The sequence below is a fragment of the Schistocerca nitens genome, chromosome 7 (assembly GCF_023898315.1).
Source record: "Schistocerca nitens isolate TAMUIC-IGC-003100 chromosome 7, iqSchNite1.1, whole genome shotgun sequence".
Taxonomy (NCBI): domain Eukaryota; kingdom Metazoa; phylum Arthropoda; class Insecta; order Orthoptera; family Acrididae; genus Schistocerca; species Schistocerca nitens.
In genome coordinates this window covers 47,950,491-47,977,587 of record NC_064620.1, presented here as the reverse complement: position 1 = coordinate 47,977,587, position 27,097 = coordinate 47,950,491, and the positions used below count along the sequence as shown (strand labels likewise).

Sequence of the window (27,097 nt, the reverse complement as noted above, 5' to 3'; positions counted from 1 at the left end):
CTGAAGTCGCAGATGGCTGATGTTTAGGGTCAGTGGAATGCACGCTACAGGGCTTTTGCCTCGGGGCTGGCTATGAAGTATCCGATTTGTGAAAGTTCGTTGTGTCACTGTAGTGCAAAATGCTAAACAAATTGTTACTGCGGAAGCATTACGATGAGCCAGCGCCAAACGCTGAACCCAATGATCTTCCCTCGCGGTAATACCACGTGGCCGTCCCGAGCCCAATCCTGTTGCGAACGTACTGCGTTCCCGTGACCACCGCTGCTACCAATCTTGTACAGTGGCTACATTTCTCCCAAGTCTTTTTGCAAATATCACAGAAGGAACATCCAACTCGTAACCCTACTACATGGCTTCATTCAAACACACTATGGTGTTTATAACAGCATCTTCGTTATCTTACAGGCATTCTTGACTAATACAAAATTGTTAAGGCTTTCGTGGCCACTTGTTGACAAAGTGCCTATTGGCTTCTGTCTCGGGTTCTTCGGCCGACGTTCATCTAATGATTTTTCTGGCGTTTCGCCAGCACGAGTGGCTGGCATTGTCAAAGCTTCACCCTCCATTGCCGGTGGTGAACTGGAGGCGAGCTCGCGGCCGCATGGAGGCTGTTCAACATAACATTTACCATGGAAGTAGAAAAGGATAAGAAACTGCCATTTCTAGATGTGCTGGTCACAAGGGAAGGCGAAAATCTGGGACACAGCGTGTATCGAAAACCGACACACACGGACCGATACCTGCACAAACTGTCAAACCATCACCCGAGCCAGAAAAGAGGCATGATTAGTACGCTCGTAACGAGAGCAGGACGAATATGTGAGCCGCAACACCTCAAACGAGAAATGCAACACCTGGAAACTGTTCTGAGGAGCAATGGGTACTCCACAAATTACATTAGAAGTGTAACAGAGCCCAACACTCGGCGAAGTAAGGAACCAGAAAAAGAAATGTCGGGTACGGCCTTTCTGCCATACATTCCCAGAGTGACGGACAGAATCGGCCGTACATTGCGCAAACATGGCGTAAAGACGATTTTCAAACCGACAAGGAAGATCAAAGAGTGTCTTAGATCGGCGAAGGAGAAAAGAGACCCACTTGCAAGGTCGGGAATATACCGTATACCATGCACATGCGGAAAAGTTTATGTCGGAATGACTGGACGATCAATTAACACCAGGATCAAAGAGCACAAGCGACATTGCAGGTTGGGGCAGGTGGAGAAATCGGCCGTGGCAGAGCACGCACTGAATGGGACCGACCACGTAATAAAATTCGCCGACACGGAAGCTCTAGCTGTAGAGAAGCACTATCACACGCGCTTGTTCAGAGAAGCTGTAGAAATACAAAAACACGCGAACAGTTTCAACAAGAAAGAGGAAAGCCTTAAGGTAAACGGATCCTGGCTTCCCGTACTGCAGCGAACGACCGTCGCAGGTAGCAAGAGGAGAACCGCACCGGAAATGACCTCGGACGTTGGCGCGCCAGGTACATATAGTCTGCGGCCGTGAGCTCGCCTCCAGTTCACCACCGGCAATGGAGGGTGCAACTTTGACAATGCCAGCCACTCGTGCTGGAGAAACGTCAGAAAAATCATTAGATGAACGTCGGCCGAAGAACCCGAGACAGAAGCCAATAGGCAGTTTCTCATTCTTGACTAACTTCAGCTCACTACGCCCAATCTCAAAGGTGACTAACGGTTACGACCGTTATAGCGTGTATTTCTAGAAAACCTGATTTGCATTCGTACAGTGGCGTTGCTAAGGCCACTCTTATGTGACTGGCACAAAATCTGAACAGATATCACCATTCAGATGTAAAAGCACGCCTGCCAACTTTCGTTCATGTCCCACAATTCCTTCTTCATCTGGCGATTTTTTCCCCAAAGTGTATACTGTCTGATAGATAAAGAAAGATAAATTGCTGCGAGCAAAAAGAGGTGCAATGGTATTTGTGTTCTGACTGCTTTTTCCAGATATTTTACGGTTTCCGAGGGTGCGGTTTCACTCGCAACAATGACCCTTATATCCTTGCTTGTAATATATGGCTGGCCCTTTACTTCCGAAGTTGCGGTAGGGCAGAAACCTAAGAGCAGGGCTTAAACTACTGCTAGCGAGGCTAGCTATGACGCCGTACCTCTCTGTTGCCGCGTTACGAATCCGCAACAGTAGGGGAGCCGTTGGTCGGAAACAGCACGGCGCAAAACTGGTTGCTTTCAAGCACCACGGCACATAACAGAATGGTCAAACACCACTGTCAAAAAGTCCACGGAGCCCCAACATGTTGGTGCGTGCCAATCCAGGTCCATTATTGAGATCACAAATAATCAGTAATGTACTCTTAGAGTTACATAACAGTATGTTATTTAGAAAAGTGATCGAAATGCAGTACACAGGGCGTTTCAGAAAGATGTTTTAAAAATTTGGGAGATAGGTTCCTTACACGAAAACAAGAAAAAATTATTCCGTAAACATGGTCTCTAAAGTACTTACCTTACGACTTGCGAATACGTGTTCATCTTCGCTACAGTAAAAGACATCTCTTCTACTGAATTGGTGCTCACAGGTCTTAAGGTATGCGTCTTAGAGCCCATGTTCAAGAACATTTTTTTCTTGTTTTGGTTCATACTACTACTTCCAAATACATGGAAATCAAAGAGCTTGCCGAGTGAGAGATGTGAGTCACAGTATCGAGGATGAATAAGAGCTCATGGTCCTTAAGTTATGGATGTTATTGCCCATGATTACTGCACTTTTTTCCTTGTTTCGGTGTAAGGAATCCAAATTTTTAAAACGTCGTCCTGAAACATTATTTATGTAGGGACATTATGGAATAAACTGACATCAAATTGGGACATATGAAATACGCATTATTACCAAAACTGATCCACACACCTACTGGTAGACATAAATAGTAGGTGTGTCCACCATTCGCGTTTAAAATGGCATCAGCCCTACTTGTGACACTTTCAATGTGTCTGAATTTGTTGGGAGAAATGGCAGCCCATTCTTCCTCAAGAGCCGATATCTGAGAAGATTTTTATGTTGACGCTGAGGTTTGGAAATAAAACGACGTTTTAACTCATTTCAAAGGTTTAGCACTCGGTTCAAGACAGGATTCTTGGGAGGCCAGTCCATATCTCGGCTATTACTGACAACAAACCATTGACTCGCAGGTGATGCGTTACGACCAGATCAACTGTCACGCTGACACAGTCACCGTCTCGGAGGTGTTCCATAAACTTTAAGCGGTACACAATGACGTAAAATGTATTCATATCCATCAAATTTATGTTTTTTTTTTTTTTTTTTTTTTTTTTTTTTTTTTTTTTTTTTTTTTTAAAGAGAGCAATAAGGGTACGACCCCTATGCTGTGACACCACATACTCTGTACTTCACTGTGGAAACTATACATGATGGCAGGTTACGTTCTCGAAGAATTCGCCAAACCCAAACCCTTCCATGGAATTGTACAGTGTAGACCGTGAGTCATCACTCCAAATCACTCATTTCCGGTCACCAGGTGTCCATTGGCGTCGCTCTTTCCTCCACCTCAAGCATCACTTAGCATTGTCTACAGAAACGTGTGGCTTGTCAGGAGCTGCACGACTATATTACACCATCCTTTTCTACTCCCTATGCACACTGACAGTACCAGCTGAAGTACTGAAAACAGTCATAAACTCATGAGTGATTGCTTCTGCTGATTTCCTGCAATTTTCCACAGCCACCCTTCTCAGTGTACGAGTGCCCATGTCTGTCACTTCGTGAGCTTGAGTTAGCTGCGGTTTTTCCTTCAGGTTTCTACTTCAACACCACATCACCAACTGAAGGGAGGGAGGAGTGAAGGAAGATTAGGATTTAACACACCGTCGACACTGAGGTCATCAGAGACGGAACAGTCGACTTGGGCAGCTTTAGAAGGATTGAAATGTCCCTGATGGATTTGTTAGTCAGGTAATATCCAACTTTCGATCCGATATCTCACAACATTAAACCCTAATCTTCTCGCATAACACCATGCCAAACCACAGTCTCCATTCCTTCTGAACTATATAAGCGTAGACCAGTTGTGGCTTAAATTCGAAGAAGCTAGTATCGACAGCAAGTGAGAGATTTAGAACACATAAATTAAGAGACGGAACGATCCCGCCTGGTACATAAAACAGGACAGAACACTATTGCAGAAGTAACGAGAAAATCATTCTAAATTTAAAAGAGCACAATGTCCCAAAGATTGGCCACGTTTTACAGAAGCTCGAAGTTTAAAGCAGACTTCAATGTGGCAGGACCTGGCGAAAGTCACTCCTAGACGTGAGGAATAAAAGAGGAGCAGATGTCGGAAGCGACCACCACCTTATGCTAGCAACAGTCCGACTAAAAATAGCGGCATACAAAAGACATTTTGGGCAAAAGAGGATTACGTTTAATTGTAGAATGTTGGACAATACAAATGTCCGAAAAGAGTTCTTGACCCAATTGGGAAATCGTTCTGAAGTGCTTAGCAGAGGAATCGGAGAGAACAACATCGAGGGGCAATGGGATGCAGTGAAAATGACCTATGAACAGCCTGCTGAAGAAGTTATTAGAACAAAGGATCACAGAAGACATGACTGGATCTCTGACCGTACTTGGGATGCAATACAGCAGAGAGGAAAAGCAAAACTTCAGCTAAATGGAGTAGAGACAGGGGAAGCAAAAGAAGAAATCCAATATGGAGTCGGTATATTAAATAGGATGGTGAAAAGGAGTTTCGGAAAAGATAAGAGAACCTTCATCAATAATCTCGCAGCTAAAGCAGAGGCAACAGTTAACAGAGGCGATAACAAGACACTATACAACAATACAAGAAAACTGTCAAATAAGAAATTTGGGGTGATATGCCAATCAAGGACAAGCAAGGAAAACTACTCACCAATCAAGAAGACCAAGTGCAGAGATGGAGAGAACATTTTGAGAACGTTCTGAACCGCAAACTACAGATGACAGTGTCACTCAGCTGAATGTGGATGGGGAAGGACTCCTACAAGATATGCCAATTAACTTAGAGGCGCCATCCAGAGAAGAAATCGCCAAAGCTGTCCAACAAATAAAAAACGGAAAAGCTCCAGGCCTGGACAACATCAACCCAGAGTTACGTAAAGCAGATCCCTCTATAACAGCAGAAATTTTACATCCACTCCTGATAGCCATACGGATGAATGAACAAGTACCAAATGACTGGAACCGAGGCTTGTTCATCAAGCTCCTCAAGAAAGGAGACCTATCCGTTTGTGACCATTGGAGAGGCATCACCCTGCTGTCAATCCTAAGCAAGATCCTTTCACGAATAATCCTAAATAGGATAAAAGCACATGTAGACAAAAAAAATAAGAAGGGAACAAGCAGGATTCAGGGAAGGTAGCTCTTGCATTGACCAGATAAACACCTTGAGAGTAATAGCAAAACATTCATATGAATACCAGTCACCACTTTACATACTGTTTGTAGACTTTGAGAAGGCGTTTGACAGCATAACTAGAACAAAAATTTGGAGTTCGCTGCGAACTTTTGGAATCCCCAAGAAAATAATAGCTCTCATCAAGTGCACGTATGAAAACTGCACATGCTAGATTCAACATCAAAGTCTGCTTTCAGATCCAATAGCAGTGAAAACAGGAGGTAAGCAAGGCTGCATGCTCTCACCGATACTTTTTAACATAGTACTTAATCTTGTAATGGCGCAAGCAATAGGTAAAGTGAGAAGAATAAAATGGAGCAATGGGACACATCTAGAAGACCTAGATTTTGCAGATGACCTTTGGCTTCTATCTCACAGTCTCAACGACATGAAAGAGAAGCTAGAAGATGTGAAATCTGCAGCGAAGGAAGTTGGCTTGAAAATTAGCGCCAAAAAAACTAAAGACATACGGGCACATGATAACAGCACTGCTGAGCTTAAGCTTGGGAGCCAAATAATTGAAAAGGTCGATAAGTTTTGATACCTTGGAAGCATGATTACGCCAGATGGCGGTGCAACAAGGACATTAACAGTCGCATGAATAAAGCAAGAGTTGCTTTCACAACTCTACGCTCTATCTGGAGATCGAAGGAAATATCACTGAGGACCAATTGCGGATATTTAAAAGTAATGTAAAATCTGTGCTCCTTTATGGATGTAAAACTTGGATAGTGACAAAACAGTTAATCCACAAGCTTCAGACATTCAACAACAGATGCCTCGGGAGCATCCTGGGGATACGGTGGCCAAATGTCATCTCCAACGAAACTCTGGGAAAGAACAAACCAGAAGCCAATTGAGCTGCAAATCAGAAGCAAGAAGTGGAGATATTTAGGACATAGTCTTAGAAGACCAAATGAACATATTGCGAGAGAAGCACTTGACTGCCGGCCGGGGTGGCCGAGCGGTTCTAGGCGCTACAGTCTGGAACGCGCTACCGCAACGGTCGCAGGTTCGAATCCTGCCTCAGGCACGAATGTTTGTGATGTCCTTAGGTTAGTTAGCTTTAAGTAGTTCTAAGTTCTAGGGGACTGATGACCTCAGATGTTAAGTCCTATAGTGCTTAGAGCCATTTGAACCATTTGAAGCACTTGACTGGATCCTGCAAGGATGACGGAGACGAGGGAGGCCCCAAATGACATGGAGACGGTCAGTTGAAGCAGAAGGCCATCAGCGAGTTGGAAACGCTCCGTGCAATATATCCAATATTCCTGTAAGACTCCCCCCTCCCCACCCTCCATAGCCTCAACTTTCACTAGCCCCTGTCCTTCACCCAGCTATCTCCTCTCCCCTCCAGACTACAGAGCCTTCTGTTCCACCAACACACCCACTACTTTTCTACCTGTTCTACCTGTCCCCCCCCCCCCCCCGCACCCCCCCCCCCCTCAAAACGTGTTGACTGAGCCTTAGCATCTAGTAGCCCTATCCAGTCCCCACTGCTCTCTCAATCAGCTCTGCACCTTCCCCCACCCCTACCTGAATGCCCCCCCCCCACACCACCATTCCAGCCTCCTCCTTATCCCTTCCATCCAGCGACTGCTACTCCCATAACGTGTAGCTGCTGTATGCAGTCTAGCGTCAGCAGTCAGAGACAGTTCCACGTGTGTATGATTTGTGGTTGTGTGAACTTGTGTGTATTTTCTACTGTAAAAGAAGGCCTTTTGGCTGAAAGCTCCAATGTGTAGCGTCTTATTGTTGTGTCTGCCTACGACTTAGTGTCTTCTCTAGAAGATTAGTAGCGGTCTGTCCATTTTTTAAAACTGTCGTTATTCCTTCCTGGCATTTTCATTGCAGACCATCTTAGACTGTCCGTAGATGACGCTGTCAATTACGGTTTAGTGTAGTAATCAGAAATTCAAAACCAATTGCAAGGTGATTTTGACAAAATTCCTGTATTGTGCGAAAAGTGTCAGCTAAGCTTAAGTAATGAAAAGCGTGAAGTATCAAAACAAATCCGTCAAATTTCAGTTACACGATAAGTCTCACAAATCTAAATGCTGTCAGCTTATAACACTCTCGTCCGCTACTGCTGCACCATAACCTTAAAGTTGGAGGCAGGTTGTGAAATAAAACCATCTTATTAAAGCAATTATGGTATAACGCAACGGAGCAGTGTTACCCTCTGAGAGGAATTTTGTTATTCTGACCGTGATATACCTAACGGAGGTGGCGTATCGGAAGCGAAAGTCAGAAATACGTAAATATTTAAACAGTAATAAATAATATTTAACCTATCCACACTGTTTAAAGGACAAAGAAAACGGTCGCCAGCCTAATTAGGCAAGAGAATGATTAACATTCTTGTCCAAAAAAAATAGTTATTAGTAACTTTAACGGACAAACACAACCTATATTTTGCCACACGCGAGTGCAATGAACTCTGACACCTGTATATGTTCACGGTTAATACTGGAAGCTGACAGAGCAGGACAGACTATTTGCATTAATATAACAGATAATGAAACACACTATTACATTCAGGGCTTATTCAAACTGAATGGTCTTTATAACATTACTATTAATATTCATTGCAGAATCATTAATTGTACATAGGTTCAGTATTATTGTTCAAACATTTTCCTAACTGACATAAAATTATAAATGTAGTTCACTGCAAAATTATGAACAGGTCACAGGTTAAGTATCTCTCAACTAAATACTATTCTATTTAGAATGAAAGTTAAATGGAATTCACTAACAGATTACTTCTAACTGTCTTTGAATAAAAGAAATTATTGTTTTCACAAATAGTGGTAAAGGACAACCTGTGGATCTTATTACACTATTAATATGCGCTTTCAATACCCAAAAGAAACAAGTGCTTAGCAAGCATCCAACTTTCCATAACTGCAACTCTCGTCTTTTACTGCAGTGAGACACAATGTTGACAAATTTACAAGAAACTGACTCACCTTTTAAAATCTACTACAGGCAGCACTATGATCATTATCCAAGCAAAACTTTATAAGCCTCAGTTTTAAGAAATTTTAATTTTTAAAAGAAACAGCAAATTGTCTTTATTACCACAGTCTTCTGCATTCAAGTAAATGATTAAATAGGTGACTCTGAAACTCCAAACAAACTTTAAATTCGACTGTTTCCATCACTGGGAGGCTTTCATTTTTTCCACAAACTAGGACATTCGGTAATCATAGTTCAAATGGAGAGGAACCTGAGAGGTGTTGTGACAGGGAAAAAATCAAGGTAGGTACATGAATTCAGTTATGTTACCTTGTATTTGTGCACACTAAAACATCCAATAAGCTGATCCTTCACTGTACATTATTATAGTATTCCGTTACAGTGATTGCGCAGTGTGGTGGCAACTGCATGTTGGTAGGTGGAATTGCAGGTAAAATTGCTGGACTGTCATTTCTTGGTGGCGATGATACACTCCTGGAAATGGAAAAAAGAACACATTGACACCGGTGTGTCAGACCCACCATACTTGCTCCGGACACTGCGAGAGGGCTGTACAAGCAATGATCACACGCACGGCACAGCGGACACACCAGGAACCGCGGTGTTGGCCGTCGAATGGCGCTAGCTGCGCAGCATTTGTGCACCGCCGCCGTCAGTGTCAGCCAGTTTGCCGTGGCATACGGAGCTCCATCGCAGTCTTTAACACTGGTAGCATGCCGCGACAGCGTGGACGTGAACCGTATGTGCAGTTGACGGACTTTGAGCGAGGGCGTATAGTGGGCATGCGGGAGGCCGGGTGGACGTACCGCCGAATTGCTCAACACGTGGGGCGTGAGGTCTCCACAGTACATCGATGTTGTCGCCAGTGGTCGGCGGAAGGTGCACGTGCCCGTCGACCTGGGACCGGACCGCAGCGACTCACGGATGCACGCCAAGACCGTAGGATCCTACGCAGTGCCGTAGGGGACCGCACCGCCACTTCCCAGCAAATTTGGGACACTGTTGCTCCTGGGGTATCGGCGAGGACCATTCGCAACCGTCTCCATGAAGCTGGGCTACGGTCCCGCACACCGTTAGGCCGTCTTCCGCTCACGCCCCAACATCGTGCAGCCCGCCTCCAGTGGTGTCGCGACAGGCGTGAATGGAGGGACGAATGGAGACGTGTCGTCTTCAGCGATGAGAGTCGCTTCTGCCTTGGTGCCAATGATGGTCGTATGCGTGTTTGGCGCCGTGCAGGTGAGCGCCACAATCAGGACTGCATACGACCGAGGCACACAGGGCCAACACCCGGCATCATGGTGTGGGGAGCGATCTCCTACACTGGCCGTACACCACTGGTGATCGTCGAGGGGACACTGAATGGTGCACGGTACATCCAAACCGTCATCGAACCCATCGTTCTACCATTCCTAGACCGGCAAGCGAACTTGCTGTTCCAACAGGACAATGCACGTCCGCATGTATCCCGTGCCACCCAACGTGCTCTAGAAGGTGTAAGTCAACTACCCTGGCCAGCAAGATCTCCGGATCTGTCCCCCATTGAGCATGTTTGGGACTGGATGAAGCGTCGTCTCACGCGGTCTGCACGTCCAGCACGAACGCTGGTCCAACTGAGGCGCCAGGTGGAAATGGCATGGCAAGCCGTTCCACAGGACTACATCCAGCATCTCTACGATCGTCTCCATGGGAGAATAGCAGCCTGCATTGCTGCGAAAGGTGGATATACACTGTACTAGTGCCGACATTGAGCATGCTCTGTTGCCTGTGTCTATGTGCCTGTGGTTCTGTCAGTGTGATCATGTGATGTATCTGACCCCAGGAATGTGTCAATAAAGTTTCCCCTTCCTGGGACAATGAATTCACGGTGTTCTTATTTCAATTTCCAGGAGTGTAGATACCAATTACAGAATAGTTCCAGCTATTTATCCATCCATCCGAGGCATTGGTAAGCGGCAGGAAAAGCCTCTCTCGGAACCAGCACACTAAACAACTTTTCCATGGGCAGTGCCCAGTTTGGTAGCTCGTCCCCGACTGACTCTCAGTTCCACCTTTTCTACTTAGACCAACCACAATTTGCGCGGGCTACACAGTTCCGTTTCCGAGGGGAACCACAACACCTTTTATATATAAGATAACTAAGAACCCTAAGTGAAGGTCAGCAGTTTACATAACAGCAAACAAATATTTTCAATAAAACAGAACATTTGCATATATTGGTAGTTCTACACAAAATTATTCACACAGAAATTACAATTATATACAGCAATTTTTTTTCCCTCCAAATGGGACAAAGAATTTAAATGACAGATATACTACATTGCATAGAATCAAATCATGACATCAAAGATTTTATAAAGAAAGGAGTATACAATTTTGTGTTACCGATTCAAACACATTTACAGAAGCTCAGCGATGTGACATTAAATAAAACAAAAGGCAAAATAAATCAGTATAGCATTAGAGCTATGGTGTTACAAGCTCATCACTTAAACTGGAACGGTCACACATATGATGTTGTGGGGGATGTGAAGCATCGACTGGTACAGCAGTTAGACGCTACTAATGTCCGTCCTCTGCTGGAGTACTGCTGCGCGGTATGGGATCCTTACGAGATGTGATTGACGGAGGACATCGAAAAAGTTCAAAGACGACAGCTCGTTTTGTATTATCTCGAAATATGGGAGAGACTGTCACGGATATGGTACGCGAGTTTAGGTGGCATTTATTAAAACGCAGATATTTTTCCGTGCGCCGAGATCTTTTCACGAAAATTTAATCACCAACTTTGTCCTCTGAATGTGGAAACGTTTTGTTGTGAGAAGCGATCATAGTAATAAAATAAGAGAAATCAGCGCTCGTACGGAAAGATTTAAGTGTACACTTTTCCCGCGAGCTGTTAAGAGTGGAACGGTAGAGCAATAGTGTGATATTGGTTCGATGAAGCCTCTGCCAGGCATTTACGTGTAAGTTGCAGCTGTAGATGTAGATGAGGTGAGCTCTGATGTCTCCGTCAACGCTTCCTGGTCGCCTGAGTGGGCACGTCGTCAAACTCTGTGAAGCGCTCCAAAGGAGGGAAGAGCTCTGCAGTGTCTCTCTCGCGCGCCTGCAGAGACGGTGACCAATCGGCTTAAGAGAGGAGCCTGCGAACCTGTAGGGAGCGACAGAGTGACACGCAGCCCTGGAAGCTTGTTAGCGTCCTCTCCGCTTCGCACTTCTCCAGTAAACACGACGCAGCGTCTCGTAGGTCGGTGCCATCACCCCCGTGGCTCCTGCGCTGCTGCTGTCAGGGCAGATGTAGCGGAGTCGTCTCGGTGTAGCAGCAGTCATTATGAAATAGGTCGAGGGACAAAGCAGCGTGGGCCTTCAGTGTGACGCACAATCACTTACCAACACGTTGTACGTCCCGTAACTGAAATAGCTACCCCTTGCAGTTTTAACTTTGTCTTGTTGCATGAAACGCCTTCGTCGTTAACTGTAGAGTATGTCGCTCTATTTTTAAGTCGAAAATGGTGCAGTCAGTTGTGGCAGAAGAACTCGTATCCGGATTTAAGGTACAAAATAAAACTGTTTCGATTTTTTGTTTTACCACATATGCCTTTCACACACTGCTCGTGCAATGAAAATTAACAACAGTGTTGATGTAAGCTAAACGATGAGGCGTGTTTTCTAAGTAAGTACCGTGTTGAAATTTAAAAAAGACGTGCTAAGATATCTCAATAATTTTATTTGTACATGAAAGCCTGTACTTTAATCTACGCACTGACGCCATTACAGTCTGATTCTTCTGTGTTTACGTTGAGTACTGTCTGTTTAAGATGCTTCCGATAATCGTGAGTCCCACCGACTGTGAAGTACGTGCTGTTATGATTTCTTAGTGGTAAACGCCTAAAAGCGATCGACATTCATCGTGAGATCTGTGCACTTTACGGAGAAAACATTATGAATGATGGAATGGTAAGAAAGTGGGTGAGAACATTTAAAGATGGCCGCACAAATGTGCATGATGAACAACGGAGTGGGCGTCCTTCGGTCGTTAACGAAAGTTTGGTGCAGGAAGTGGACAATAAGGTGAGAGAAAACAGATGATTTACGATTTTCTCCTTGCGGGATGACTTTCCTAATGTTTCTCGTAGTGTTTTGTATAGTATTGTAACCGAATACTTGAATTACCGAAAACTGTGCACACGTTGGGTACCGAAAATGTTCACGGATGTGCACAAAACCAGTCGTTTAGACAGTGCATTGACTTTCCTTCAGTGGCACCACAACGACGGTGATGATTTCTTAATCCCAATTGTTACGGGCGATGAAACATGGGTGGCCTACGTCACACCAGATTCAAAGCAACAGTCCATGGAAGTTGAGCAAGGGCATTGTTTTGCTGCAAGACAATGCCCGACCGCATGTGGCGAATCAGACCAAAGATCTCATCACATCTTTTCGATGGGAAACTCTAGATCATCCTCCGTACAGCCCCGATCTTGCGCCCAGTGACTACCATCTGTTCCTGCACTTGATGAAACACCTGCGCGGTCAGCGTTTCAAGACGATGACGAACTCAAAACAGTGGTGAAGCAGTGGTTAGTTAGTTAGTTACGTGTTCCATTGATCAATAGCATGGAAAAACCTTTATGATGTGGAACGTGTCAAATGCACAAGAAATGCGCACAGGAAACAAGTTTTTTTAACAAGTTAACAAATTAACAAGTTAACAAGTCAGGTGGCAGACTTCTATGAGGAGGGTATTCAAAAACTGGTACAGCGTTATGACAAGTGCATCAATATTGACGGAAACTATGTAGAAAAATACACTCCTTGAAATGGAAAAAAGAACACATTGACACCGGTGTGTCAGACCCACCATACTTGCTCCGGACTCTGCGAGAGGGCTGTACAAGCAATGATCACACGCACGGCACAGCGGACACACCAGGAACCGCGGTGTTGGCCGTCGAATGGCGCTAGCTGCGCAGCATTTGTGCACCGCCGCCGTCAGTGTCAGCCAGTTTGCCGTGGCATACGGAGCTCCATCGCAGTCTTTAACACTCGTAGCATGCCGCGACAGCGTGGACGTGAACCGTATGTGCAGTTGACGGACTTTGAGCGAGGGCGTATAGTGGGCATGCGGGAGGCCGGGTGGACGTACCGCCGAATTGCTCAACACGTGGGGCGTGAGGTCTCCACAGTACATCGATGTTGTCGCCAGTGGTCGGCGGAAGGTGCACGTGCCCGTCGACCTGGGACCGGACCGCAGCGACGCACGGATGCACGCCAAGACCGTAGGATCCTACGCAGTGCCGTAGGGGACCGCACCGCCTCTTCCCAGCAAATTAGGGACACTGTTGCTCCTGGGGTATCGGCGAGGACCATTCGCAACCGTCTCCATGAAGCTGGGCTACGGTCCCGCACACCGTTAGGCCGTCTTCCGCTCACGCCCCAACATCGTGCAGCCCGCCTCCAGTGGTGTCGCGACAGGCGTGAATGGAGGGACGAATGGAGACGTGTCGTCTTCAACGATGAGAGTCGCTTCTGCCTTGGTGCCAATGATGGTCGTATGCGTGTTTGGCGCCGTGCAGGTGAGCGCCACAATCAGGACTGCATACGACCGAGGCACACAGGGCCAACACCCGGCATCATGGTGTGGGGAGCGATCTCCTACACTGGCCGTACACCACTGGTGATCGTCGAGGGGACACTGAATAGTGCACGGTACATCCAAACCGTCATCGAACCCATCGTTCTACCATTCCTAGACCGGCAAGGGAACTTGCTGTTCCAACAGGACAATGCACGTCCGCATGTATCCCGTGCCACCCAACGTGCTCTAGAAGGTGTAAGTCAACTACCCTGGCCAGCAAGATCTCCGGATCTGTCCCCCATTGAGCATGTTTGGGACTGGATGAAGCGTCGTCTCACGCGGTGTGCACGTCCAGCACGAACGCTGGTCCGAGGCGCCAGGTGGAAATGGCATGGCAAGCCGTTCCACAGGACTACATCCAGCATCTCTACGATCGTCTCCATGGGAGAATAGCAGCCTGCATTGCTGCGAAAGGTGGATATACACTGTACTAGTGCCGACATTGTGCATGCTCTGTTGCCTGTATCTATGTGCCTGTGGTTCTGTCACTGTGATCATGTGATGTATCTGACCCCAGGAATGTGTCAATAAAGTTTCCCCTTCCTGGGACAATGAATTCACGGTGTTCTTATTTCAATTTCCAGGAGTGTAGATTTAGGTACAGGCTTTCATGTAAAAATAAAAGTATTGAGATATCTTAGCGCGCCTTTTTTTTAAATTTCAAAATGGAACTTACTTAAAAAACACGCCACATACAACGATATAAACATACCGACAGATGTCACAAGGGATACGATATCGGACGAAATCTATCGGCACTTTTCTCATGAGTATCATTAGTAAAAAATATCTTAGTCAAGATAGCATCGATGTCTGTAGGTATACAAACGGTAAACCACTCTATTTATTTTTATTACGGGTTACAATATACAAAATTTAGAAACGTTTTAAAAACGTAAAATTAAAAATTTGAAATTACAGAAAGGAATAGATTGCCAGAAAAACAGCTGAATGTACTCAATAGTAAATGAGTTAAGTCTCACATTTTTCCTAAATTTTCCATTCTACTACCATACAGTTCCTCAAAAACAATGTTCCGTTCAGTAGTTTCACCGATAATCTGTTACATGACTTTGGCAACAAGCTGTCTGACCTTGAAAATAAAATCTCGGAGGGCACTGACTCGGTGGCTAGGGAAGGCTTTCACGACCGTTTGTCATGGCTGCTTATGTGTCTTCCGGGCTGTATGGCCGTAGTCGAAGAATCTTCGATTCCTGACGTTTCGTCCAGAGCTGCGCTGTGCGAAACGTCAGGAACAGAAAAGTTTGTTCGACCTCCGGCGTAGAGCCAAGAAAACTCATCAGCAACGTGGTGACAAACTTATGAAACTAGGCAATTAAACTTACAAGTCTCCTCATTTTTCTAATGGACTAGCCCACAGCACTGACACAGGACATGTTGCCAAACAAAAGCTAAGTATTTCATGTTATCAACAACCTAGAACAGATTCGAAAGAGGTGACTGCTTTATCTTTTTTCTACTGTTTGCTGCTTGCTAATGTCTAACAATGAGATCCCTAAATCACTAACCGTTTCACTTTTGCCAGGCGCCACTCTGTCTGCTGATTCAGTAATTCTTGCACTCACTCTGCTGTCAACAACAATACGCAAACGAACAAGGACGTCGAATAGTGAAAACAAAGGGATGCTAGATGAACAAACTGCGAACGAGACGTTGTCAAGGTTCCAGAAGCATCGCAAATCTCTACGTACACTCGGCCTATCGCTCTCACCAAATCGGTAATTCAACTGTTGGCCAGTTAGTGGTGGCGCGATCAACTGTTGAGTGTTGTAACAGTGTCATGTATCCAGAAGTTTGGTAAATAGTAAAAGTGTAATAATTCATTATCAGGATGATTTTATACGACAGCTGCTATAAAATAACGATATGAGCAAAATCGTCAATTGGAAAGTATCGAGTTTCGGTATCGATATCGAGATGAAGATACTTTTTCCAAGTCCTTAGTTGTCTGAGCTTAACATTCCCTCCTCCCCTCCCCCCCCCCCCCCACATAAAACAGAAGACATCTGAAAAGGCTCTGATCCACCGGTCAATAATTTCGGAATTACTGTTTTAGCAGAACAGTAGGATAACGGATACCGGAGACGTGATATTGAATAAGTGCACTTTGTATCAGAACACTGTTGATTAATACCCTAAGTGAAATGCGCTTACAAATCTTTCGTATTACTAATATTTTGTTTATTACCCACCTGGGTGATTGAGCTCACATTAACTGCTTATGGTGTAACGTTCTATCGTACAAGGTTCCATATGAATACTTAGATTACACTTGAGCATCATTCCAGTGGTAACTGTACTATTTGAAACCTTTGTCGTCTCATCAAATGACCAATAATGATTCACCGCTGAAAACAAACGCTCAGCTGCTGCACTATACCCCAGGATGCACAGAGCAACTTCTGAAATTTTTGGTACTACTGTAACTTTTACGCATTTTTCCTTTAACACTTTTCGTATTCCAAACTGTCTGGTATGCACTCCTTCCTTGGAATCGTTCCAGTAATTTAATTTTTCAGTTACAGTCGTTTTGACAATTCAATATTCATCGAACAGTTCCAAAAGAGAATTAATCAGAATGATGCAAAACTACTACAAAATTACTGAGAAAATACGATTACATGTTAATGAAGAAAAGACAGAATACCTGCCCATTAGTAAGAAAACCAGAAAATATGCAACTCTGACTGTAGATGGATTCAATTACAAGACTGTTTGACCACTTCAATTACCTAGGAAGTCTTTGTAGTAATAACAACAGAACAGATATAGAAATACATGCCCGTTTACCAACAGCAAACAAGACACTTTTTAGTTTCATCAAAATTCTAAGAAAAAGATCACTTAGCAGTAACTTCAAAATCCGCTTATATCAATCGACCATTATACCTGTGATGTTATATGGATGTGAAACATTAATACACTCCTGGAAATTGAAATAAGAACATCGTGAATTCATTGTCCCAGGAAGGGGAAACTTTATTGACACATTCCTGGGGTCAGATACATCACATGATCACACTGACAGAACCACAGGCACATAGACACAGGCAACAGAGTATGCACAATGTGGGCACTAGTACAGTGTAGATCCTCCTTTCGCAGCAATGCAGGCTGCTATTCTCCCATGGAGACGATCGTAGAGATGCTGGATGTAGTCCTGTGGAACGGCTTCCCATGCCATTTCCACCTGGCGCCTCAGTTGGACCAGCGTTCGTGCTGGGCGTGCACACCGCGTGAGACGACGCTTCATCCAGTCCCAAACATGCTCAATGGGGGACAGATCCGGAGATCTTGCTGGCCAGGGTAGTTGACTTACACCTTCTAGAGCACGTTGGGTGGCACGGGATACATGCGGACGTGCATTGTCCTGTTGGAACAGCAAGTTCCCTTGCCGGTCTAGGAATGGTAGAACGATGGGTTCGATGACGGTTTGGATGTACCGTGCACTATTCAGTGTCCCCTCGACGATCACCAGTGGTGTACGGCCAGTGTAGGAGATCGCTCCCCACACCATGATGCCGGGTGTTGGCCCTGTGTGCCTCGGTCGTATGCAGTCCTGATTGTGGCGCTCACCTGCACGGCGCCAAACACGCATACGACCATCATTGGCACCAAGGCAGAAGCGACTCTCATCGCTGAAGACGACACGTCTCCATTCGTCCCTCCATTCACGCCTGTCGCGACACCACTGGAGGCGGGCTGCACGATGTTGGGGCGTGAGCGGAAGACGGCCTAACGGTGTGCGGGACCGTAGCCCAGCTTCATGGAGACGGTTGCGAATTGTCCTCGCCGATACCCCAGGAGCAACAGTGTCCCTAATTTGCTGGGAAGTGGCGGTGCGGTCCCCTACGGCACTGCGTAGGATCCTACGGTCTTGGCGTGCATCCGTGCGTCGCTGCGGTTCGGTCCCAGGTCGACGGGGACGTGCACCTTCCGCCGACCACTGGCGACAACATCGATGTACTGTGGAGACCTCACGCCCCACGTGTTGAGCAATTCGGCGGTACGTCCACCCGGCCTCCCGCATGCCCACTATACGCCCTCGCTCAAAGTCCGTCAACTGCACATACGGTTCACGTCCACGCTGTCGCGGCATGCTACGAGTGTTAAAGACTGCGATGGAGCTCCGTATGCCACGGCAAACAGGCTGACACTGACGGCGGCGGTGCACAAATGCTGCGCAGCTAGCGCCATTCGACGGCCAACACCGCGGTTCCTGGTGTGTCCGCTGTGCCGTGCGTGTGATCATTGCTTGTACAGCCCTCTCGCAGTGTCCGGAGCAAGTATGGTGGGTCTGACACACCGGTGTCAATGTGTTCTTTTTTCCATTTCCAGGAGTGGATTTAGAAAGAAAGATGATGATAAACTGTTAATATTCGAAAGAAAAGTATTAAGGAAAATTTTAGGACCTGTATACGACGAAAATAACATGAAATGGAGAATAAGAAGAAATGAAGAATTAAGAGGGCTGTACAAACACCGTAACATCGTCGAAGTGCTCAAGGGGAGAAGGTTGAATTGGCAGGCCATATAGCAAGAATGACAGAGAAAGACTACCTAGAATGGCGTTCAGCAGAACAATAGAAGGTACGAGAGGAAGGGGAACACCTAGAATCAGTTGGCGGGATAACATTCGGAGGACACAACTAGGGTGAACAGCAACAGCAACTGGACAAAAAGCGCACTGGACCGGCTGAAGTGGAAGAGGCTCATAGAGCAGGTGTATGGTCGTTAAGGCCCTTGCCACATGTAAAGTAAAAAAGTATTGGCCGGCCGAAGTGGCCGTGCGGTTAAAGGCGCTGCAGTCTGGAACCGCAAGACCGCTACGGTCGCAGGTTCGAATCCTGCCTCGGGCATGGATGTTTGTGATGTCCTTAGGTTAGTTAGGTTTAACTAGTTCTAAGTTCTAGGGGACTAATGACCTCCGCAGTTGAGTCCCATAGTGCTCAGAGCCATTTGAACCAAAAAAGTATTATTCACAACACATTACACCATGCATACATTATAGCGGCTACAGCAGGAAGTATGCATTTATTTGTACGAAAATCACCGTTAATACTGCGAATCCAGCCGTTTATGCGAGCCTCTACTCCCTTTGTTAGTTATACTTTTATGCTTTGAAGTTATACTTGTTTTCTGACTTCACAACTTTAACAAGTTCTTTCCCGTTGTCGGATTTGACACATTTAGCACATTTCATACGGTAGTTAAGATTCACAAATAGTTCGGCTTTCACCATTTCCACCTTCCACTTTCGGTCTATTTCTTTCATTGCTCCAGATATTTAGCATCACACTGAAATTCCGCCCTGATATCGCATTGGACGGTGGCACTGCTAGCGAGTGTCGAACAACTTTCAGAAAACTATGTGCTTTGCATCTCTTGAAAAATGCCACCCATTTGTTTGAAATGTTGGAGTCTGGCAAGTCCTTAACGGACAGCAAGACGTCATTCAGTGCACATATTTCAGAAAATAGCTCGTCACAGTTTATATTTCTGTTGGAATAATCTATAAGTTTCATTGTGATCTCCATTTTAAGGGGTTCTTCTAGATTTAACTGCAAGCTAAGATTCAAAATTGAATGTTCATCGAAGTAAAACCATTTTTGCAGATATTACTGACAGCACGGGTAATGTAACGGATGATGATAAACACAAGGTCGAAATTCTAAAACTAGCTTCCAGAAACTCGTTCACGGTAGAGGACTGCAGCACCATTCCCCCTTTCAATTATCGAACAAACTCGAGGATGGCTGACATAGTGTTTAGTGTATCTGGGATTGTAAAACAGTTAAGATCCTTAGACACTAGGAAGGCATCTGGCCCGGACGGTATACCTGTAAGATTATATGTTGACTATGCTACAAATATAGCACCATTCTTATCCATCATCTATCGGAGATCATTGAACAGCGGAAAGTTCCACGGGACGGAAGAAGGCCCAGGTCATAGTAATCTATAAAAAGGGTAGAAAATAGGTTGCACTTAATTACGGGTCAATTTCACTGACATCGATTTGTTGTAGAATCATGGAACATATTTTGTGTTCAGACATAATGACCTTTCTAGACTCTGAGAAGCTCATCTGCAGAAACCAGCACGGTTTCAGGAAACAGCGGTCATGCGAGACACAGCTGGTTCTCTTTGTGCATGATATACAACAGGCTCTAGATACCGGCTCCCAGGTTGATGCCATATTTCTCGACTTTCGAAAGGCGTTCGACTCAGTTCCACACTGTCGCTTGCTCCAGAAAGTGTGCGCTTACAGTCTATCCGGTGACATATGTGGTTGGACTGAAAGTTTTCTAACAGACAGAGAGCAGTATGTCGTCCTGAATGGGGTGACTTCAACAGAAACAAGCGTAACTTCAGGAGTGCCCCAGGGCAGCGTAATAGGTCCGCTGTTTTTTACGATTTACATAAACGATCTGCTTGATGATATTGACATCGGCATTAGGTTGTTTGCCGATGATGCTGTAGTCTACAGGAAAGTAGTATCACACGAAAGTTGTGAACAAATCAATGAGGATTTGCAGAAAAGAAATGTGTGGTGTAATGACTGGCAGTTATCTCTCTATATTAGTAAGTGTACCCTATTGCGTATAACAAGGCGAAAATCCCCATTGATGTAAGAGTACAAAATAAATGCCCAGTCTTTGCAAGCGGTAACAACATCCGTCAAATATCTTGGTGTGACTATTCGAATTATCTGAAATGGAATGATCAGATTACACAAATAACGGGCAAGGCGAACTCTAGATTGCGGTTTACTGGTAGAATCCTGAAGCGATGCAGTCCTTCAACAAAGGAAATTGCTTACAATACTTTAGTTGTCAAGTGTTAGAGTATTGTTCGTCTGTATGGGACCCTTAGCAGTTGGGTCTTATTCAAGAGATTGCGAAGGTCCAAAGAAGAGCACCAAGATTCGTGACTGGTACATTTAGCCATTGCGAGAGCGTTACAAATCTCATAGAAAGTTTGAAGTGGGATACACTTGCAGATAGACGACGCGCTAAACGGATGGGCTGCTCACTAAATTCTGAAACCCGATCTTCCTCGAGGATGTAGAGCATATATTACTACCACCAACTTGTATCCCGCGCAATGATTACCATTGAAAGATAAGGGAAATTAGATCTCATACTGAGGCGTTAAGCAGTCGTTTTTCCCTCGTGCGATCCGCGAGTGGAACAGAGAGGGGGAAATATGACTTTGGCGTTAATTGTTCCCTCCGCCACACATCGCTTGGTGGCTAGCGGAGTATATATGTCGATGTAGATGTACATATTCCATAATTCTAAAATAGACTTGCTCAGCTTCTCTAATAAATTTTGTTGTTCATATTACGAACATTTTTTCAGCTCTTGTAATACCTTGATCCGAAGAAATTATTTCTTTGTCTATTAATGATTTCTGTCGGCAACTTCAGGAGTACAGAATATATTTCAGTTATTTGTATATAATCACTTTCCACGTGTTTTATTGTTGTATTAAATAAATGCATAACATTGTGGAAAAGATAAATGCAAATCTCTGGGAATGTTACCTCATCGTCCACCTCACTGTTGTCTTCATGGGTTACGAATGTCCAGATTAGCTTGGCAGCATTGTCTTCACCCTGGCGTAGAAAATAGGACCTATACAATGGCCACTTCTGAAGTAATCTATCTACCTGTAGCAGAAAAAAAGATTCAAAAAGCGTTTAGCAACATGCCAAGTGTGGAATACTCTGACTGCAGGAACTCAAAAAACTTCTTCAGCTCACTCATCTTCTTCGCACTTGAAGAAAACTCATTAAATACTTTAGTCACTAAAGATTCAACATCGTATGGCAGTAGTTTTAGTTCTTATTTCGGAGTATTGTGTAGTATATGCATGTGACAATGTCCTGCAATAAGATGTGGTGCCTCAAAAATTTTTTTCAACTTCTTGAAAACAGATTGGTTTTTCCCGTAACTGACGGAACAGTTGTCCACACCACACGCAACTAGTTGTGATCCTGGAAGACCAGTCTTAATGATTCTGTCTTTAAGCTTCTTGGCTATAGAAGTTGATGTTTCGTCAGCGTCTTCGTAAAAATCTGTAACAACTGAAGTTTCCATTTCTTGGTCCAAGTGCCGAGTAATAAAAGGAAATAACGTAATATTTCTTTTATTTGAAGCATCGCATGCAATTGAGAATAGATTTGTACCAACTTTTTTCAGAATTTGTTGCAGAAAATGTGGAGCCAACACATTCTCTGCTTTAGCTTCAGCTTTAATCTGTCCACAATGAATTTTGGATGACAGTTTCGAATCTTGAAACAAAAAGTGGGATAGGAGAGCATTTTCACAGCCTTGTAAAAGGTAACTGTGATGATGTTTCACTCCATGATTATTTACTATTTGTTCAGTAGCTGACATTTACTCTTCCTGACTAGTTCACGCTGGCACGAAATATCTTTGGACAGCGCATTCCGAGACACATCCTGCATCTTATCAATATGAGTCTTGATACTGCCATAATGCTTTGCCACTTTCACTGAGTCGTATTTCATGGTAAAACTTACACGGCATGTTTTACAATATCCGGTACATTCATCTTGTTTCGAAAGCCACCCCGAAAAGTCTGTTTCTTCTAGCCGTTTTTCATTGAGATGACACTCACGGCGCTGTTTTAGCCTGCTACGTTTGAGAAGTTCAGTATAATACGATGTTATATACGTACACGTATCACCCAGTCGCTACGATACCGTTCAGTTTTAAACTAAACCCATGCAGTGTGCTTTTCATCTAATACAGCCACGACGAAATATTTCCTACATCATTCTGCCGCGCGCAACAATGGGTGTACTTGGCGCGACAGCGATATTCCTTTTAAATTTAGTAGGTCTTTATCGCAAGCACCGGTAATAAAATAAAACTGCGACATTGTCACGCCTTGTTTTGTTTGTTGTTTTTGTCTCTATATAATATAACAATGCAGAAGAACAAATAGACATAAACTGATATTGTAACTCTTACTTTATTTTCCACGTCGAAGTGACATGCAGTTTTCATACGAAAATACAAGCTATTATTGGCCTATCTTTCCTATTGGAGCCGTCTTCATATCACTTGCAGACAATGGTAGACAATGAACACCGCGGTGTAATTAAAACACAAAGCCTCTTTGACCTCTTTGAGACGGCTTGTCGAACGTATACTAAAATCCATTGGAATTCGTAGCAACAAATCCACAATGCTCCCAACATGAGACAAACTTATACAAAACAATGAAACCAAAGAATAATTAAACTGAAAAGTTTAACTAACTCCAGTTTCATTATTTGGCTTTTGTAAAGAATTTTATAAAACATGGAATTAGTAATTATGAATTTAGCCTAATTTAAGTTTTTTATTGAAAAACCGGACTGTCCGGTTTTAGATAGGCCAGGTGGCAACCCTAATACTTTCTGAACTAATGGCATACTCAGTTCTGTATCACTCCGTTCTAGTTCCTTTCTCAAAATGGTCCAACAAAGTGAATTACAGTCTGAAAACTTCTTCACACCTGAAACCAAATACAGCATCTTTATAAATGAATATCGGGGTTTTAACGCTTTATAATATTTATTACATTAAACTTACAGCTATAAATGATATGTGAATGGAAAAAGCAAATCAAACAGTTTTACTAAGAACCTTATAAATGTTCAATGTGAGCACCATTTTTCACACGGCACACACCAAGTCTATAGCCGAGTTCTTCCCAAACGTTCATAAGTATGTCTTCAGTGATAGTAGCAACAGTTGCTTCAATCCGGTTTCTTAATTCACGGAGGTCTGCTCGTAGCGGAGGCACGTACACACGATCCTTGATGAAGCCCCAAAGGAAAAAATCGCATGGCGTCAGGTCGGGTGAACCTGGAGGACATGCAAAGCTAGCCCTGTCAACGTTTGAGAAGAACTCAGATATAGATTTGATGTGTGCCATGTGACAAATGGTGCTCACGGTGAACATCTATAAGGTTCTTGGTAAAACTGTTTGAGTTGCTCTTTCATTTGACATATCATTTATAACTGGAAGTTTAACGTAATAAATATTATAAAGCGTTAAAACCCCACATTCATTTATAAACACCCTGTATAAGGGACGGTCAAGCAGTTTCCGTTTTATGTGTTGCTGCAGCGTATATACAACGTAGCGCGATTCTGATGCGGGTATATAAGCACCTACATGCATTCACGTAATCAGTGTAGTATTTGTGTGTTTCCGGCGTGTGTGCGGTAAATATAGAAACGTTAACTATACCGACGTTGTTACCAAATGCGTCAAACATGGCCAACGTGCTGTTATTCTGTTCTTGGCTGCCGAAGGACAAACACCGATAGACATCCATCGGAGAATGAAGAAAGTGTATGGGAAAGCACATCCGATGAAAACCATCGTTGTGGAATGGTGGGCCAAGTTTGTGATAACGTACATTCGCATATTGCAAATGATGTAACGCAGAATCAACGTCTGTCACCTTAAATGGGAGACGGTCCAGCACCCCTCCCATAGTCCTGATCCCTCCCTTTGCGATTGTCACGCCTGTGGTTTTTTGAACGATCGACAACTGCTGTCGGAGGTCGATGGGTAGCAGGCAGTTGCGAGCTTCTTCATGCCCTAGGAAAAGGTGTTTTCCTGATGGGTATCTTAAACTTAGAACGTGAGTAGTATGATTGCCTCAGCGCTTAAGGCGATTTTGCTTCAATGGCATACCGATTTATTTCTGCACGACTTTCGAAACAGAACTTTTTGATCGTCCCTCATATTCAGGTGCTACATTACAGAGTGAGTGAACATAGGAATACCGAGCGAGGTGGCGCAGTGGTTAGCACACTGGACTCGCATTCGGGAGGACGACGGTTCAATCCCGTCTCCGGCCATCCTGATTTAGGTTTTCCGTGATTTCCCTAAATCGCTTCAGGCAAATGCCGGGATGGTTCCTTTGAAAGGGCACGGCCGATTTCCTTCCCCATCCTTCCCTCACCCGAACTTGCGCTCCGTCTCTAATGACCTCGTTGTCGACGGGACGTTAAACACTAATCTCCTCCTCCTCCATAGGAATAAAACCTACTATGAGCAACTTGACAACCTCATACAAATTTTTTCACCATAGATTTATCATTAAAACTCAAAAACTTATTTTATTTCCTATTTTTTATCTTTGTTGTAAGTAACTCATAAAAAGATGTTGCTCCTGCATATTTTTGGATTTATCGAATGCTTGTTTCAAAAGGCAGATCTGAGTATGAGGAACCGCAACCATAATTCAAGTTGCACATTGTGCAAAACAGATGCCAAAGATAAAGAACAACCAGATTCAAAGAGGAAGAATTACTTTAGAGCAGAATATATTTTAAAAACTCTATCAAGAGCAGAAAGCAATGGCTACCATCTTGTACTACTATAACCAAGCAATTTACGGTAACAGACATTTAAAAAACACAGGAGAGTGAGTGTCTCCACACATACAGCATAAATATGAAAATACAGGGCTATAACAAATGATTGAAGCGATTTCATAAATTCACTGTAGCTCCATTCATTGACATATGGTCACGACACACTACATTTACGTAGAAAAACTCATAAAGTTTTGTTTGGCTGTAGCCGTAGTTCAGGTTTCTGCCACCAGAGCGCTCGAGAGCGCAGTGAGACAAAATGGCGACAGGAGCCGAGTAAGCGTATGTCGTGCTTTAAATGCACTCACATCAGTCAGTCATAACAGTGCAACGACACTTCAGGACGAAGTTCAACAAAGATCCACCAACTGCTAACTCCATTCGGCGATGGTATGCGCAGTTTAAATCTTCTGGATGCCTCTGTAAGGGGAAATCAATGGGTCGGCCTGCAGTGAGCGAAGAAACGGTTGAACGCGTGCGGGCAAGTTTCACGCGTAGCCCGCGGGAAGTCGACGAATAAAGCAAGCAGGGAGTTAAACGTAGCACAGCCGACGGTTTGGAAAATCTTACGGAAAAGGCTAAAGCAGAAGCCTTACCGTTCACAATTGCTACAAGCCCTGACACCTGATGTCAAAGTCAAACGCTTTGAATTTTCGGTGCGGTTGCAACAGCTTATGGAAGAGGATGCCTTCTACGAAACTTGTTTTCAGTGATGAAGCAACATTTTTTCTTAATGGTGAAGTGAGCAGACACAATGTGCGAATCTGGGCGGTAGAGAATACTCACGCATTTGTGCAGCAAATTCGCAATTCACCAAAAGTTAACGTGTTTTGTGCAATCTCATGGTTAAAAGTTTGCGGCCCCTTTTTCTTCTGCGAAAAAAACGTTACAGGACACGTGTATCTGAACATGCTGGAAAATTGGCTCATGCCACAACTGGAGACCGACAGCGCCGACTTCATCTTTCAACAGGATGGTGCTCCACCGCACTTCCATCATGATGTTCGGCATTTCTTAAACAGGAGATTGGGAAACAGATGGATCGGTCGTGGTGGAGATCATGATCAGCAATTCATGTCATGGCCTCCACGCTCTCCCAACTTAACCCCATGCGATTTCTTTCTGTGGGGTTATGTGAAAGATTCAGTGTTTAAACCTCCTCTACCAAGAAACGTGCCAGAACTGCGAGCTCGTATCAACGATGCTTTCGAACTCATTGATGGGGACATGCTGCGCCGAGTGTGGGAGGAACTTGATTATCGGCTTGATGTCTGCCGAATCACTAAAGGGGCACATATCGAGCATTTGTGAATGCCTAAAAAAACTTTTCGAGTTTTTGTATGTGTGTGCAAAGCATTGAGAAATTATCTCAAATAATAAAGTTATTGTAGAGCTGTGAAATCGCTTCAATCATTTGTAATAACCGTGTACTTGCAAATTTTACAAATGATGCTCTCTACATCAACTGATTGATTCCCAACGGTTGTTTCCACACTGTTGTGGATGATATGTGCCATGCAACCCAGACATGTAACATAATTCCTAACAATCTTTGCTTATAATTTAACAAAAAGCGTTTTATTTGCCACTTGTGTTCACTCCA

The 27,097-nt window shown here is 44.3% G+C and overlaps 1 long non-coding RNA gene across 1 annotated transcript in view; it reads left to right on the top strand.

The window, feature by feature from the left end:
- LOC126195362 (uncharacterized) overlaps positions 1-25,145 on the top strand; it is a 398,017-nt gene extending 372,872 nt beyond the window's left edge. The window contains exon 2 of the long non-coding RNA XR_007538594.1: positions 24,987-25,145. This is a non-coding gene — a long non-coding RNA (uncharacterized LOC126195362). The remainder of the gene's footprint in view (positions 1-24,986) is intronic.
- The last annotated feature ends 1,952 nt before the right edge of the window (positions 25,146-27,097 follow it).